The sequence below is a fragment of the Corvus brachyrhynchos genome, unplaced genomic scaffold (assembly GCF_000691975.1).
Source record: "Corvus brachyrhynchos isolate BGI_N302 unplaced genomic scaffold, ASM69197v1 scaffold152, whole genome shotgun sequence".
NCBI classification, from domain to species: domain Eukaryota; kingdom Metazoa; phylum Chordata; class Aves; order Passeriformes; family Corvidae; genus Corvus; species Corvus brachyrhynchos.
This window is the reverse complement of record NW_008237447.1, coordinates 2,166,804-2,183,709: the sequence shown is the minus strand read 5'-3', so window position 1 is coordinate 2,183,709 and position 16,906 is coordinate 2,166,804. Positions and strand designations below refer to the sequence as shown.

Below are 16,906 nucleotides of genomic sequence, written 5' to 3'. Positions count from 1 at the left end.
ACCGCGGGGGCGAGCCGTGGGACTATCGGGGAGTGGCTCGGGCCGCTGGCACATGTCCCTTCCACATGTTTCTGAGGAAGGCGGGATGAGAGCGGGGGAGATCTTGTGGAGGAGGAGCGCGTCCCTCCTCCCCGGGGGCTGAGCACCCCGACTGCCCTCCCGCCGAGTGACCTGAGGGCTTTCTTCGGGTGGGAGAAAGCGCCGGGATAAGCAGCAGCTTGGAACTGAACAGGGAGGGACCAGGCAGTAATGGCAAACAGACACAACCTATCAACTCCTAAAAATGCCCAAGGGCCCCATCCTGGACAAATACTCCGTATTTGGGGGATTAGACATCAATGTAGTTTGGTTTCAAACTGGCAGTGAAGAGTTTTGAAGATTTGTGGCAATCCCCCGCCCTATTCAGTCTGAGACTTACTCTGAGAAAAGACGGCTTTCAACATCCACTAATCCTCCTCCTTCACCTCCACAAAATGTTCTTAAAATGGGCGATCTCGTGGCTGTGAGGAAGAGGTTTCCAAACCACCGGTGGCACATCGATGCAGCCGAACAGAGAAAGTCAGCGGATCAGTTTTGCTTATCCGCGCTGCCTGAATAACCTGTTTAGCCAATACAACATCAGTGAACAGAAATGCAGTGTCCTCCCTCCCCCTTTATCCTCAAACGACCCATTCTTTGTCCAACTCCCATCTTGTCCAACTCCCACTTTTAAGTAACTCAAGTCTTTGGAAGAAGACCCTTTTAGCGCAACATTCATGCTGGGCGTTGCTCTTGGCAGATAAAACCACCTCCTCTCTTTGCTCAGCCCTCAATCCCTTTTTCTCCTTTTGTCCCTCTCTTCTCCTCCCCTTGTCCCTGCCCACTTGCAAACACTGTTAAAGAACTCTTTACAGTTTCCTGAGCACTGCAACAGTAGCTAATTATCACCTCTTACCCCAAATAGATACTGTTCCTTCAGGGAGATACTTCTTAACAGTGGGGTTTCAGTCCCTTCTGATTTGCAGACCAGAGACCCGAAGCGGTTCCCGCTGGACAGACTTTCAGCCCACTGACACCCTTTCCTGACAAGTCCCTGGGGCTACAAGCTCCCAGGATACACGACCCGAAGGTGAAAATCTCTGGTCTCTGACAAGTCTTTCCACCCACTGGCACCAGCCCCACCTGCATCTTTCCAGTGATCGCGGCCAGCACCTTCTACGGCTGAAGTGTCGGTGGAACTGGAACCACCACCTTTGCTGCCGTCGGTTCCACACGCTCCTTTACCTGATGTTTAAACCTTGCCCATTTTTACATTGATGCGGGTCTTTTTTAATGCAACACCTACAATTCCCCCTGTCCTTCAAGCATCCCCCACCATGCTGGCCAGGCAGCCCAGCACGGTGTAAGGAAGAGAATGTACTTCACAATGCTTCCGACAGAAGACCCAGTCCCACTCTCACCTACCCCAGGAACCCATCGTGGTTTGCTTAAAAGGAAGTTGTTTGCCCTGGGCAGTAGAGGCTGTGGTTTTTCTGTGGAGCCTAAGGAAGCCAGGCACTCAGCATCCGTTTTCCAAAGGTACCTCTGAAAATCCCACCCTGTGCCTCAATCCCGACACATGCAACAGCAGCGAAAAAATACGAGGTAGTGAACTGCCTTTTTGTTCTCCCCCCTCCTCTGACCCAGTACTTCGTTGTCTTGTCCCTTTAGGAGTCAGACCGGGGAAAACAAGCACAAAATGCTACGAGTTTGCAGATGCTGTGGTTCCTCCGACTCCTCTCCCATCCCCCCGACCCCATCCCCCCACATTTCAAACAGTTATAAATGACTGTGCAACTCTGCAGGCAGCGGTCTCAAATAACCACACCAAGCCTCTCCCCTCCAACGGCTTTAAGTCTCTTCCTTCCTCTCTTTGGGGCTCCGGAGAGAAGCGATCAAGGTGCTTTGCTTCACTCTCAAGAGTTAAGTTGCTACTTCACCCACCACCTTTGGGAATCCACCACAGCAGTGAATTCCCAAGGCTGTCCTTGAAGGGTTTTACCATGGGAACTGACAACAGGCTCCAAAACGATCCTAGCTGCGAAGACAGGTTGTAAGCCAGGATTTCAGGTAGCAGAGCCCCAGATAGTGGGACCGTCACCACCAGCCTCGAGAACAGCCCCCTGTGTTGCGGCCTTGCCCTCCCTTGGCCAAGCTCATAAAAGCTGCCCCAGAGAAGCCCACTGTCCCGGCTCTTTAGAGCACTCTGGCAATTCCAAGAACATCTTGGAAGCATTACAGCTCTCACCACACTGTGTACGCTTTCCTCACAACTCCCTGTCTGCAGCGAGGGCAGGAGATCAGCCTGTCTATTCAAAAGCAGGGCTCTCTTCCATTAGAGCAAACCAAGCCTAAGGAAAGTTGCCACGGGAGCTCTGGCTCTTCGGAGCAGACAGATCAGACAAGATAGCCCAGCCAGCAAAATACATTTGCATGACACTTTCTGTACATGGTTCAGAGCATGGCACACCCTGATCGTGGCTTTTATTCTCTTTAAGGGCCTGGCCCTGCAAACACTTAATTTTACATGTGTAAGTAGAGTCCCACTGAAGCACAATGGAGCTACTCATGCAAATAACATTGAGAGCGTGTAGGGCTGTGGCTCTGTTTCACTGTTCCATCTGCAGCAGACCCAGTTTTAGAGGATCCTGCCATGCTCTCTCAGTTATTGCCGCTCACTTGTGCCAGTTAAACTATTTATGTAGCTACACTCATAGGTGAGCTGTTTAAACGATCCAACTTTCTTTTTTTTAAAGCCCTACCAACAAGAACAAATCCTTAACACCAGACTAGTTCTGATGTAGATTTCATCCCCACAAGTGGCTGAACTGGCACAACCGGAGGAGGTGGAAATATCTGAGAAACGGGAACTTTTGAAGATGGGACTGAGGGAAGATGAAGTGGAGACATGGATCCTTAGCATGTGAAGGCTGGAGACATTACCCTCTTCTGAAGTCACACCCTGCTCCTGACCATCGACTCTCTGAAGTGGAGCCTTCTCCAACCACACAGTCGTTCCACATGAAACAGTTTCACCTCAAATGCAACAGCAGATTGGGCCTTTTCAGTCAATAATGCTTAAAAACCTTGCCTCAAGGAAAGCTGTCAGCAGTAAGGAGAATCGGCCAACAGTCCCTACACCCAGGATCGGGGGCACACATTTCTCCTTGCACGTAAAGGATGCCAACACCATGCACCCTGTAGCCAGTACACCGCTGCTTCTGCGGTCATGGGATCCCCTTCTATTAGCTTTGATATGGCACATTTGGGCCATGCAAAGTGTTCCCTACAATTTATTTATTTTTTCAGTTTACAGCTATTCTATCTCTAGCAACTCTGTCCTGAAATTGCATCACATATTTCCTGTCTGCCGAGGCAAGATTTCCCTCTTTCAGTGCGATTATAACCTTCCAGCAGGGAAGCTCCACTAACTCCTTAAGAGCTTTGCTCTCTACACTGCTTCCCGACCTGCATTCGTGTACACCTGCACAAAGTGGGTGTAAAACACCATCACAGTTGGAAATGAAGAAGACACACCATTAGGAGGATGTTTTGCTTTGTTTGTTTGCCTTAGGTTTGGGGTTTTTTTGCCCTCTTTTGTGCTCCAGTGTAAATGATCAGAGGAGCTGTGGGACAAGAGAGATCAGGCTCTATGAAACCATTTTCTTACAAGCTTTGAGTTTTACACTGCTGCATGCTCTAATGAGCCTTCTCGAAAGGAAACAACCCATTTCTGTAAGGAATCCAGGTGATTATGGTTTGCATACCGCCGTGATCTCTCTGCATGGGCACAGGGGAGTTGCCTTCATGAATCTTCCTGCAGGATGAAGTCTAAAGCTGGACAGTGTGAAAGAAATGGGAAAGGACCACAGGGAGGGGTAGTTTGACATCCATTGTTAACTTGGAAAAAAAAACCTTCTCTCAGAAAGTCTTTTATTTATTGTAAATCATTCCTAAAAGATTAGGAAATCAGGCCTGGGGGAGGGGGAGAGATTGTTGTGGCTTTCTTTCTTGTTCAGCGTCTTTTAGTATTAGACATTAACCCTAGTCTCCTCAGTTTTGCTGAGCCTCTGTCCTGCAAACCACGAGAGAACATTTTTAACATGCTTTGGGTGAACAGTCCCTCTGCACCCCATCGTGGGTGGGACTTCACAGCCTCCCAGAGGAGGGAAATGCCTCTCTATCCTTATCAATGTCAATATCCACATACAGTCACACACATGCCCCCAAAACACACACATATACAAACCCCACCTCTGTCCCCACTGCTGGTGAAAAACGACCAGTAGGTCACCTACAGCAATGACTACTGCCCGCCTGGCTGCACAGGGCACGGAGCTGGGCTGGGAAGGAGACTGGCTGATGGATCGGACCAGCACAGGCTGCACATCACCCCAAGGCAACAGTGTGCAGATGATGGCAAATTCATCTGGGCAAGAAAGGCCCTGCTCTCACTTTCCTGTCTGCACTGAAAAGAGAGAAACAGTTGATGTCGTGTTTTCCTGTTCACATGAACACCCAAACAATCTGAGCCTTAATCAGGTTTGGGCTGGAACATGGGACAGTGCCTGTGGTTCAAATATTCTTCCGGACATCCAGAGAGACTTACAGTTGATCTGCCCCACTTGAAGACATTATCTCACATCAAAAACTCTGTTGTGATGAACAAATTCCATGTACTAAACATTCCAGTTGCAGGAAGCTCTTGCCCTATTTAGAAAGCCATCTCTCAAGTCAGTAAGCAGGTATGAGGCAAATATCATGCAGCCATAGTGATAAATGCTCAGCTCTATCTCCCATGATTAAAAAAAAAAAAAAAAACAGGGAGAAGAAAAAGCAGGAGAGAACAGATACTGATTCAGAAGGGAAATCAGGTAAACAGAATCTGGGGAAGCATATGCTCATGAAACACATGAAAAATATGAATTCATACCAAACAAAGGTGGGAAATTTTGGCATAGAGGAGACTTCAGAACCAATGATTGCCCAGGAATACTGCTTCCACCACACTGTCCCCATGCTTTACAGGGAACTGCTAACACACACTGAGTGCTGTGGTGCTGCCAGGAGAATTTGTCTGTGGAATTGTCTGACCCTTGAGACTTTTAGGATTCTCAGTCATGACTTTACATTCCCTTTGTATGTGTATGACTATCTTTGACATCAATGAGAACAGACATGGCAGCAGCTCACAAATTCCCAACCTCACCTCCTGCTTCCCTTCAGCAACCTGCTGAGCCTGGTGCAAGGCACCAAGCCCCCTTGCACAGCCTCACAGGCACGTTCTCTGTGCTGCCTGCCCACAGCACTGGGGCATATGTGTGCACCTTCATGGTGTAAAACCAAGCAAACAAAATTTCATTCCCAAAGCAACATTTCTGAGAAAGCCATGAGCAGATGAAGAAAGCACCTCTCATTAGAAGCATCCTTCTCACAGGATAAATAGGAGGCTAAGCCTGCCCTCAGACAGACAGAAGAAGTCATCTGTCGCCAACACATACAACAGCTCTCTTGGCATAACGGGCTTTTTGTGCCTTCCAGCGCTGCTCCTCCGGCATCCAGCTGCTCAGGGTACCCGCCTGCTGCACAAAAGGCCAGCAACATGGACAGATTCCACTCATGCTGCCCCTACAGTCAGCACAGAGTTATTTGAGGGTGACATTTTGCTCATGTCTCTCCTTCAAGGCTACCAAAAAATAAAAACAACTTCAGCATGAATTCCCCTCTGGACTGTGCACAAAGAAACCAAGCCCTCACTGTGCCGCAGACTGGCCCATTAAAGCGAATGGTTAAATTCTTGCTATGAAAAAGTAGGCGTTGTTGTCTGTTTTGCGAGGCAGAAATCAATATTCCCGCCTCCTCTCCTTCTGTTATTTCACCTTGAGATACTCATGCTCAGTTAGATGAGATCTGAGTCTTACTCACTGTTACTGCAACTTTTCTCTCTCCAGCGTTTCACAGGGTCACGGATGTTCTTGGAGTTCTAACCTGCCTGTAATTTACTACTCAGCTCCCTAAACTAATCGCCACTGGTGACTGAAGTAGTGACTGATTTTCCTTCCAAATCACACCACTGCAGCCATTTCCAACTATTTCTCTACACCCTCTATCTCCGTGACTTTGCTCCCTGTGTCCTCCAATAACAACCCTCTTTCTGCCACAGCCTCTCACTGCTCCGGCCCCCTATAATTCACTCCCTGGTGCCAGCCTCTCCCATACTGTGGCCATCTTGTAGAAATTACGTTTTATTGTGAAATGCCCCTTCTGCTCTCACTCTCCCTTTAATCTAACTGTGGGGGGTAGCTTGGTTAAGTCTGTAAATTTGGGGAGTGGGGGGTGGGGCAAGGGAGGAAAGACCTGGGTGACTGATCCTCAGCCCAGGCAAGCCTGCAGCAATGTTGGCTGGGGAGAGACAGGCAGGGGAAGATAAGCCAGTGCCGTACCTCAACAGCTGCTCCTTCAACCAGGTTTCCCTGCGGCAGTTCAGATCCAGGGCCTGGACCGATTCCCATAGATCAGGTAGCAATAATGCCAGGCTGACTGGGTTGTTCTGATGAGTCCTCTTGGATGCAGCTCTGCCTACAATCATGCCTGCCTCTGTCACCTAAGGATTAGACAACTGCAATATGGTCTGTTTGGCACCATGCTTTAAATCCATTCATAAACTGAAGGCAGTGCAGAATTCAGCACTCAGTTAGATAAGCCATGTCTCTCACCCACGATCATTCTCACATTTGTGCTCCATTTTTATGCCATCTGACCACTGGCTCCCAGACAGATTTTAACATGTTCCTGTTGACCTCTAGTGCCTCTCATCACAGAACCTTTCCCAGCTGACAAATCACCTCTTATATTTCCTAGAAGCAGAAAAGACACCACGTACTCTAGCACAGCTACCTAGGAGAGTAGAGTTGAGGGTTGTTCAGTCTTTAGTTTGCCATTGTTTGCTGGTGACAGTCTGATGAAATTACTTGAGTTATAATGAAGACAGTTTTCATTATCTGTCATTTAAAAATGTCAGGGGAGCTTAGACTGAATGGATAGGTGCAACCTGTTGTTTCAAATAGCTTTTGATGAAAGAAATACATTTCAAAAGTACCAGTCACTGATTTACAGGTGTTGTACCAAAATTACATAAAATAGAGAGATACCTCCAAAGAAAACAAGCAGATTTCCCCACTTGCTGTTTAGATTAGACATTGGCTTACCATTAGTATGGTGCTAACTTTCTTTTACAGTAATCATCAGCTTTCAGATCTGCAAGGCCTTAGATGATGGAGGACAACACCAACAAAACCAGGACACTTCATTATTAGAGGGCACTTGGGAGTTTTGGCTTAGCTATATAAACACTTCACTCTTGTTCTTCTCCATTTTTACTTATGCACTTCTATGGTGCAAACGGTGGACCACTTTAGCAACAGATGTCACGACTGGACATACTTCTGCCCAAACATTTTGCTAGTCCCTCTCCGCTAATGGTGCTGGCCTCTCACAGCCGAACTGCAATAACAGACTGTATGAATGTTCCCAGTCCATCTGAGCACAAAATCTGCCAGCTTATTTTAAATCATGCTGGGCTATTCCCTAGCAGGAATACATCTGCTGACAATAGCTGCCTTGCAGGTTCTGAGAGACACCTAGGATAGCATGCTTCTTTCCATCTATATCTTTTTATTTCAGAGCATTCATTTAACATGTGAGCCGGTGCTGCACAAGGGACCTGCCTTGGTAAGGTAACTCTGATGGGACACTCCCTGTGCCTTGACTTGCTTACAACACGGGCTGTTCCTACACACTGCCTGCATCTTTTGCCTGCCCTCTCTGTCAAACCAAGACAAAATGAATGCCAGCAGTCCATCCAGCATGCAAGAAATGCAGGTAATACTGTGTACAGTGTCCTTAGAAGTCACTTGTATTTTCAGTAATTGCTTTTATATGAGTATCCAGCATCAAAGAGTGTAGCAAGAATCTCCTGTAAACATTTAAATGCTGAAGCACAGATACCTTCCACTTTAGCATCTGATAACAGATTGCTGCTGCTTTGTCCAGTGACACAACTTCAGCCTGCCTGGATCCCACACAAGTCAACTGGCTTCCTCTTCCAAGTTCCTATTTCCCCCGTGTGCAGAGACTGATGTGTCCCTCATGGTGTTCCTGCTCTTGGTGGTGTATATGACGTTCAAAACTAAGATGATAATGAGGAAGGAAGAAGGACTGAGCCTTAGGATGGTGGATTCTGAAAGCCACAGGTGTGGGGAAGAAATAAGAGTTGTTCTGAGACCTGATCACTTAAACGTCTTGTTTCTATTAGGACAATGTTTCCCGGGCATTTACTTGAGTCATCCTTACAAAGCATCTCCCAAAGAAAAGGGTTTATGCTCCTGGCAACACGTTCCAAAAAAATGCGTCCCCAGCTCCCTGCTGCCATAAGCAAGCACAACTCCAATGATTTCAATAAAGCTGCACTTTCTGTGGCCCTAAGGCTATAACACTACAGTAAACAAAGCCAAATTCCATAAGCCAGATGCTTTAAGGTCTGAATCCAAGTTTTCAACATCTTACAGATATGATCCACCAAAAGATGGCTGAACCACACCAAGAGCTGGCTGTCACTGAGCTGTTTCAGCCACCAGCAGCGCAGGGACCCCAGGGCCTCATCCTAGGGCACAGAAATGGCTGGTGGTCATCAGCCTGCTCTTTGAAAGGGCAGTCGTACCTCTCTCCTCTAGGATCTCAGCCTCCCTGCTGAGTCCTCTGCCCTCTCCAAAAAGAAATCCCCATTCCCCACTCTAGTGGCCACAAGGATGAGTTTGAGAAATGAAATGCTGACACCAAAACCAATTGACCTTAGAATAGCAGCTGCTTACCACTCCGGTTTCTTCATCTCCCCGTAGTACAGCTTGTTTTCCCTTTACATCAGAAACATCCAAACAAACATCTCTCAGTCCAAGGAGGGGCCAGCCCAAGGCTCTTGCCAGATTAGGTGTGGGATCCTCTGGCATACAGTGAAAGCAGACCCATGGCTTAGTTAGATGACAGCATACATCCTGGAGTAATAAGGATGTAATGCTGGACAGTTACTCAGGACTGAGTGAACACAGCAAATGAATGGTCTTTCCAGCTTCAGAAGTGGTCCCTGAAGAGCAGCAGTAAGGGACTCTGGCTTGATAGTATAGTCTGGGGAATGTACTGCACACAGCTCCAGTGAGTAATGCTGAAAATCCATAGGCAAAGGAAACGTTTTAAAACAGAAGAAAATCTACTTGAAATCAATACCGTGAAGGTCTCTAAGAGGAAACACTCTGCAAAAAAGGACACATTTGCCACATATAAATCTTTAATAATATCTTGTAGTTTTAACAAAGCATTAAAAAACCCAAACAAACAAAAAAAGAAACCCCAGTTGCTGTAACACACCTGAGAGACCAATCATCCTCACATGGCAAAATATGATTTTCACACCTGGTAAATGAAATAACTCTGCTGCATCCCAAGGCCAGGGTTAGGGTCTGAGGTGAGCTGTTAATGGAAGGTTAGAGACCACAGAACGGCTCTTCAGGGAGCACCTTTCAGATGCTCTTTTCATGTACAGCAGTGCACAGTAATCAGAAGGCACTGGCAGCACATACTAAAGTCACTGTCACTGACAGTGGTTCTAACTGTGCAGTCACCAGTTGATAGCTCGGCTTAAGACAGCCGGCTTGCGTGCTCCTCTGACTCAGGAGAAGGCTCACACTCTGGTAAGAGCAATTCTGTATTCTTTCATCTCCCTCCTAGCGTGCCTTCTGCAGCACACCAGGGTTAACCACTCACTCTCTTCTCACACATGAAGAGTGGAGCTGCAGAGCTGAGACAACAAACTTTACAACTGCATACAGCTGAAGCCTCTGCACTATTAAAAGTAAAGCAAGCACAGAATATCAAGGAAAATCCTGATCACAGGCCATGTTGGTAGGAACCCAATGACATTCGGAATCTATCCTGTATCGGCATGCTAGACTGCTAGATCCAGGCAGGATGGCTACACAATTTGCCAATCATTCAGGAACATGAGAGGAGTGAGGCCTGTGGGGAGCCAACAGGCCCTGGAGGTACATACAGATATTTACAAGAAAAATTCCAAGTGGAATCAGCAAGAGGAAGAAGCACAGAGAAAAACACTACATGATCTAGCACCAAACAAGACACATGGCTTAACAAGACACTTTAAAATATCTGGCTCCATAAATTAGACTGTGATTCCCAGATCTTTAGCTCCCAGCTCCTGCTGATTTCTGAGTATAAAGGGGATGTTTGTCACTCCCAAGATCAGACGCCAGCTCGAATGCCTTTCAAGAAGTACACAGATGAGTATGTTCCTAGGGAAGGATGAGCTAGAGCTAAGCCTTCAAACGAGCACAAGGAGAACCTCCTGCCCACAGACAGGAAAGTGGTAACCTCCTTCACTTCCTTTGTGGCTTTAACCTAAACCACAACTCCTCCCTTTGGGTTAGAAGTCTCTTCCACTCATTCAGATGTTTGTCAGCTTGTCTCTCTAATACCCAGCATTCGTCACTGCCACATAGGGAAAAAAACAGCTCTCTTCTTTTTTCCTCTCTCCCACACCCCTTTTGCAGTTTCTTCCCTAGACAAGAATGGCTTCAATGCATGGGAAAGCAAGTCTAAACTACAGCTCTTCAGGCACAGGCACAGAAATTAGCAATTGCAACATGAGGGGGCAGGGAGAAAGGAGACGTTGGCATACAGGCTACACCAACATTTGGGAATGCTGGCAGTGAGGAAACATTGCTGCCAGCAGGAAGAGTGATGCCAAAATAACTCACAGGGCTTTTCCATGAGTGCAAGCACTCCTTCCCAGCTCAGGGTGCAAGGTCCCTCCTGCTTCCCCAGAGAGCTTCAGAGCCTGGATGAAGTACTGGAAGCGAAGGGCAGAGCCGGATGAGCACAGGGAAGAGCTGTGGTGCCACTCGGGAGGCCCTCCCTTTGTCCGTGCACAGGGAGGTGAGAAGGACAGGTCCCATTATCCCCAGTGTGGGGCAGGGAGAGGCGGCAGCTCCCCCTCAGAGATCCCATCATCTGCTGAATGGAGGTTTAACGATGTGAGAAACAGTGGCTCCCACCCAAAACACTCCCGGTCCAAAGGCTTAACCTTATGATATCCAGGTGATACTGGGGGTTTTTAGAGACAGTTGAGCCTCGTGAAAGATTGGAACAGTTTTTTGAGCAGGCATATTTTGCTACGTGCCTTTACCAGGTAGTCAGAGAGGTACTCAGTGGCAAACCTCTCCCACTGCTTCCATTGCAACACACAACAGGGCAGCCACACACGGTGCTGGGTGATGCAGTCCCCCCCTTGCCCCCTGCCACTCCCAGGACAGTTCTGGCTCACGTAGTGTGAAAGAACAAGCCTTTTATTCCTTCAAGATTTTCAGAAATTTCAAATAACTGTTCTACCTCTGATTAGGTTAAAAAAAAAACCAAAAAAAAAACCGAAAAAGCAGTTTTCAAAATTTCTACCTAGAAACTATGACTAAATGAACTTAATGCAAGGTTTCATTTTACCTTCTTGAAATGCTTCATTCTGACAGCTTTAAAATTTTTCTCCATTTTTTTTTCCAAGATGAAACACAAAACTGGAGTCAACTTTTCCTGAAAATAGCAACAATTCTGGCAAATCAGCAATTCTCTAAGAAAAATTATCTCTGGAGAAAAATCCTAGCAAAACCTAGTTCTGTTATTTCCTCCCAACACCACACAAGAATATGCCTCCATGGTGTAATTCACCCTTAAGTTTCATAGCAACTCTGATGCAGACATATTGCACACACAGATATTAGAATATGCCTTTGACATCACCAGCACAATGCAAAACAGTGTATATACAATATGGCCAAGCAACGCTGCTATGGAAACCTTGCTTTGAATTCCCGTGTACAGGGTGTTTAAATTCTTATCCCTAATACTGCTTTAACAGAATTCTGTGTACTTTATTTCCTTGCTCAAGTCATCTCCTTCTTTCTGGGAGGGCTCTCCCTCCAGGAAAATAAAGATGTTTTTGTGAGTGAAGCAGAAGGTGATGAGACCTGCACTGCATTCCGGGTGCTGCCATGTACACCACCTCCATGAGCTGCAGCAAGAGAAGTAACTGATCTGTGCCTCAGTTTCTGCAGCTTTAAAATGGAAATGAGATGATGCTTTACTTCGGATATGACTCGAATGTGCTTCGAAATCCTTTGTGACAGCCAGAGGATACATGCATTCCTATTTGTTACTTTCTGTAGGCGAGGAGTTACTGTCCTCTACAGACCTATGCTGATGATCTCTCTATGTTGGAGAACCAAATCAGGAAGTACAGTCGCCCACTCATGTAGCGAACAGATAAGTAATAAAGCAGCACACTTGCCAACTCCTAAGGAGGTGGTTTCTTAAAAAGACATAGGAAGCTTTCGTGTTTTGATGCTGACTAATTTCAGAAAGTTCCCATTTCACTCTCTTCATTTTAAACTTCTTCAAAAAACATGTTTACCTGATATTCTGAAGGCTCTTCTGCTAGGGAGGATCAGACTGGCCAGACTGAAGGTAACACTGCTGGAAGAAAAGAGGGCTCTTTATCTGTCCATCTCCTCCAGTTGCCAGGTGCTCCTGGTGGCCCTAGCGGTACCTTCCAGGTCTCACCCCGGCAAGGAGAGGACACTGCAGCCAGCAGTGGCAATCTGAAACAATGCCAGCTGCATCCCGGGACGTACGGCAACACCTCCCACAAAATCTGAGCAGAATGTGCAACCTAATAACCCAGCAGCCAAACTCACCCCTGCAATCCAGTGATCGCAAATGCAGATTAACTCACTTGCATTTGTCTGATGGTGTAATTGCCAGACTGCACATTCAAATGAGTATTTGTTTAACTGTGTGATACACAGATAGAGCTTATACACTTGAGGCCAAATTTACCCCTGTTGTAATTTCCCTAACTCCAGTAGCAATTACTCAAAGGACTAATTTGGCCCACAGTGTTTCCTAGTACATGTGATTCATCATTTCTTTCCTATAACAAAGAATAATACACTGTTTCAATCAGTGGTGATGTCCTGGCCTCCTTGAGGCTGCCGGACTCCCTGCTTAATCAGACATAAAACAAATCACTTGCAGAGGCAGAGGCGTACAAGCATGCTTTAATTACAATATTGTAACACCAATTAGAGATCTATCTAATCGAGGACTCAGTACTTCCTACTCGAGTATTACTCCCATGTTGGGATAATTACTGCTAATTAAGCTTGGAACTAATTAGGCCAAATGATCTCATTTATACCAACATAGATGACTTCTAGGAGTTCACACACACACAAAAAAAGTCCAAGGGTGATTTTATCATTCCTGGACTCACCAGCACTTCACTTCCAAAACGGACTGTCTTTTCCGAATGGATAATCCCTGCTAGAACTCAAGTTGCGGTCTCAGATGATCACACATTCTCCCAAGGTGGAGAAACACTCTCTGAAGGCATTTCAGCTGGTTGGCCCAAGTCACCTTCTATTCTAATTGACATAGTGGATTAACAGAATTGTGTCCCATCATGGCCTGGTTAATTCCAAACCTCCAGGCCACTCTCACACCGTTATTGTTACAGCTCTCAGTGCACTTAGCACTACCCACACCCCCAGGATTGCTGCACACAATAAGGAGGTTTGTCGAAGGGTACAGTGCAGTGTTAAAACAATAACTGAAAAAAAAAACCAAAACAACTCTCAAACACACCAACTATTGCAGGTACTCATTGAATGATTTGCATCAATCCTGCTTAAAATTAGAACTAGCATCCCAACACCACCAGTAATGGTAGCCCAGCTGTGATGGCTGAGGGCAGGGGCTGACTCTCGCCGATGGAGCTACTGTCTGTGCTACAGGACTCCCCATGTTCATGGTGTGACTGTATCTAACAAAGTAGGCTTCATACTGCAGGCAGAAAAAGAAAGGACAGCCCATGAAGCTGTGTTTATGTTGCGGTTTCTCCTCCTCCCCCCCAGCCCCAAAATTCTGCACCAGCTCAGCACTGAGATTCTCAGGTTGAAGTGTCACCAAGGCAACTTCCATTTAGACCTGCTCTTGGCTCATGGTAACAAGTCACAAGCAGTAGGGAGGGTGTTCCCCGCCCAATGGTTGAACGTGGTGGGGTAAAACAAACCTTAAAAATAAAACCTTTACATTTTGTCTGGGTATTTTGGGGACTATGAGTTAGCTTCTCACCCAAAGACAGTTTGCACCAGTGGCATGATTTCCTCCTCCAGTATTGGCTGATTTCAGATTCATGGCTGAGTGAAAGAAGAATGCCACCTACCAGAATACCAGTCCCACCTCTCCAAGTGACTGGACGTCTTGCAAATGAAAGGAAGGACCAGTATCCAAGAACTGGCTGGGGGCATCCATGCTGGCACCCATCTGTCTGCACTCCAAACTTCACAAACCTACACATTCTCCTGTCCCTGGGTACCTCAACACCTCTGCTTTGCCTGTTGTGTCTGCAGAGGCTGCAAACCAGCATGTCTGTGCTAAGAGACACTACAGGTAACTCAGGAAGGGTTCATTCAGTCACTGCACAGGCTACCTCTTTCTGCACATCCATTCTTTCAACCCCTGCCTCAAAATCAAGCCTTACAGGACCCACTTCAAGGTGCAGCATTGCTTTCTCCTTACTTCTGCCTTTCTCTCACCAGCTGCCTTTATTACTCCTAAAGCTTCCTTCTAAACACTTCATTTTCTCATGCTTTCTTCTACTTCAGGCTGGAATCCTGAAGCCGCTGAACCCAGGAATTCACCATTGTCTCCAGGTCTTCTTCCAGCCTGCCCCTTTATCCTCACAGCGATCATTGTTCCCTGGTGAGTCACAGACACTTCCCCCTCCCTTCTCCCCTCCAAATGCCTCCTGAACAATCTTCTCTTTTCCAAAGCCTGTCAAAACTGAGCCCAGCAGGATTCCCTACATTTCCCTACACCAACCTGACCTGGTTACAATACCTCCTGGAACTGATCCTCCAGCTGTCTGTGAAATTTCTGTAGAAGTGCCACTTCTTTATGCAGTACCATTAGCAGAAGACTAATAAATAATGCACAGGAATAACACAATCCCCAATAAACAATGTACTGCTTCTTCTCCTATTTTCTTAAGTGAGCAACATGGATCCTAAATCTGATCTCCCCCTCCAGTTGTTACCCAATCCTCATCTCAGCTACCAAACTCTCTCCTCCCTCCCCTAGAAAGCCTGTCATTCCTTTCTTCCCAGCTGCCAGAGCCTTTGCTGCTACCTCCTCCAGCCCAAATACACTGGCAGACACGAATGCAAGCGTCCACACAACACAAATGCAAACATCCAGGCACGTATCAGGTTGCATGTTGAAAATGCACGTTTCCGTGTACTGCAACAGCGTGTGCAAACACGTGCACAGCCCACTGAATATCATATTTATTTGGGTATCTGCTGGAACCCCTGAAGGAAGAGGTGAGTTGGAGGAGATCTTCTAATGAAAACAAAACCACTGAACCCGAAGTCTGGGCAAGACAGTGGTAGATATATGATCAGGGCAGTCTTCAGCAGAAGCACACATTGGGCCCAGGGGGCCTCTGAATGGCTTCTTTAGCGTTAAAAGGGAGGAATTCAGGAGCTTTAGATCAGAAGTACATCCCAAACGGGCATTAGACTCTAATAAATAAGGTGCTTTACACTGACAGAGTGCCAGAAACCTCCCAGCATCCTCCCCACAGTCTGCATACAGGCATCTCTTCAGTTGCTGGTGGTTTGGATGGCAGAAACCAAGCAAACAATCTCCCCACGTCACAGAGGAGGGAAGGGAAGCAACATCCTGCCGAAGGAACATCAAGTCACAGCCACTACAGAAAGCACGAAGAATGTTCTAATTTGGGATTGCAGTAAGTCCTTCAGGACAGGGACTATCTCTTTCCAGAGTCTGGACAGCACACTGCACAATGGGACTCCAGCCCCATATCAGCACTTCAGCATGCAGTGTACAAATATTTACTGTCACCAGCGGCCTGCAGAGAGAGGCTGTCTCAGATGGACCTCCCCAGGGGCATCTGCGGAGATGATGGAAGTCTGAGTCAGTGACCTAAGACCCAGACCTGGGGAGCTCACTGCAAGCCACAGTTCAGCATGTCCTCCTTCTAGACAGGTTCCCTTTTTTTTAAACACTCACTGATTTGGAGGTTTTAACACTTTTTTTCCTGAGCAAATCCCATAATCTTATCCATGGTCTGCATACATGCATAGGTCTAGTTGGTGGCCAGCCCGGTATGGCCCTAAATGGTCAACCCTGTATTTGAAAACAAGACGCAAAATGTGCAAAGAAACACACGCAGGCAAGAAATAAACAAATTCTCATTTTCCCAGTACACTAGCTATGGGAAAACATGCAGGGTCCCAGCAGAAAGATGGCAGGAGTGTGGGGATGTTGGCCCTGTCCCCTGACATCCTGAATATCTGGACTGGTTCCAGCTTCATTTACTAAAGGAAAGCAAAGGGGCTGCTGCTTACTGCAGGCAGCTACCAGGTTCGTAACCTCAGCCCTCCCAGGGGCTCAGGCTCTTGTTGAATAAGGCAGGGACATATCCCTAAGTCTGAGGTTTAGAAACGAGATGTATTTATTTGTTATTATTTTCTGTTATCTGAGTGCGGTAAAGGTCAGAACACTTATCTTCTGGGGTTGGTTCCTGCTCCCACTCATGTGGTTCAAAACCAATTGAATGACTTTCTGCATACTTCTCAGGCAGAAAAAAAATCCAGGGGGAATGAAACCTGATACAGGGCATTTTCTAAAGAGGATCTGTGGGAAACAAGGATCCACCGCAATGGGAGGAAGGGCTTGTGGGCAT

At 46.8% G+C, this 16,906-nt stretch overlaps 1 protein-coding gene across 1 annotated transcript in view; it reads right to left on the bottom strand.

The window, feature by feature from the left end:
- BCL9 (B-cell CLL/lymphoma 9) overlaps positions 1–1,316 on the bottom strand; it is a 32,393-nt gene extending 31,077 nt beyond the window's left edge. Inside the window, 1 exon segment of the mRNA XM_008631529.2 lies at positions 419–1,316. The gene's annotated coding sequence lies outside the window, so the exon portion shown is untranslated.
- Positions 1,317–16,906: the final 15,590 nt, after the last annotated feature.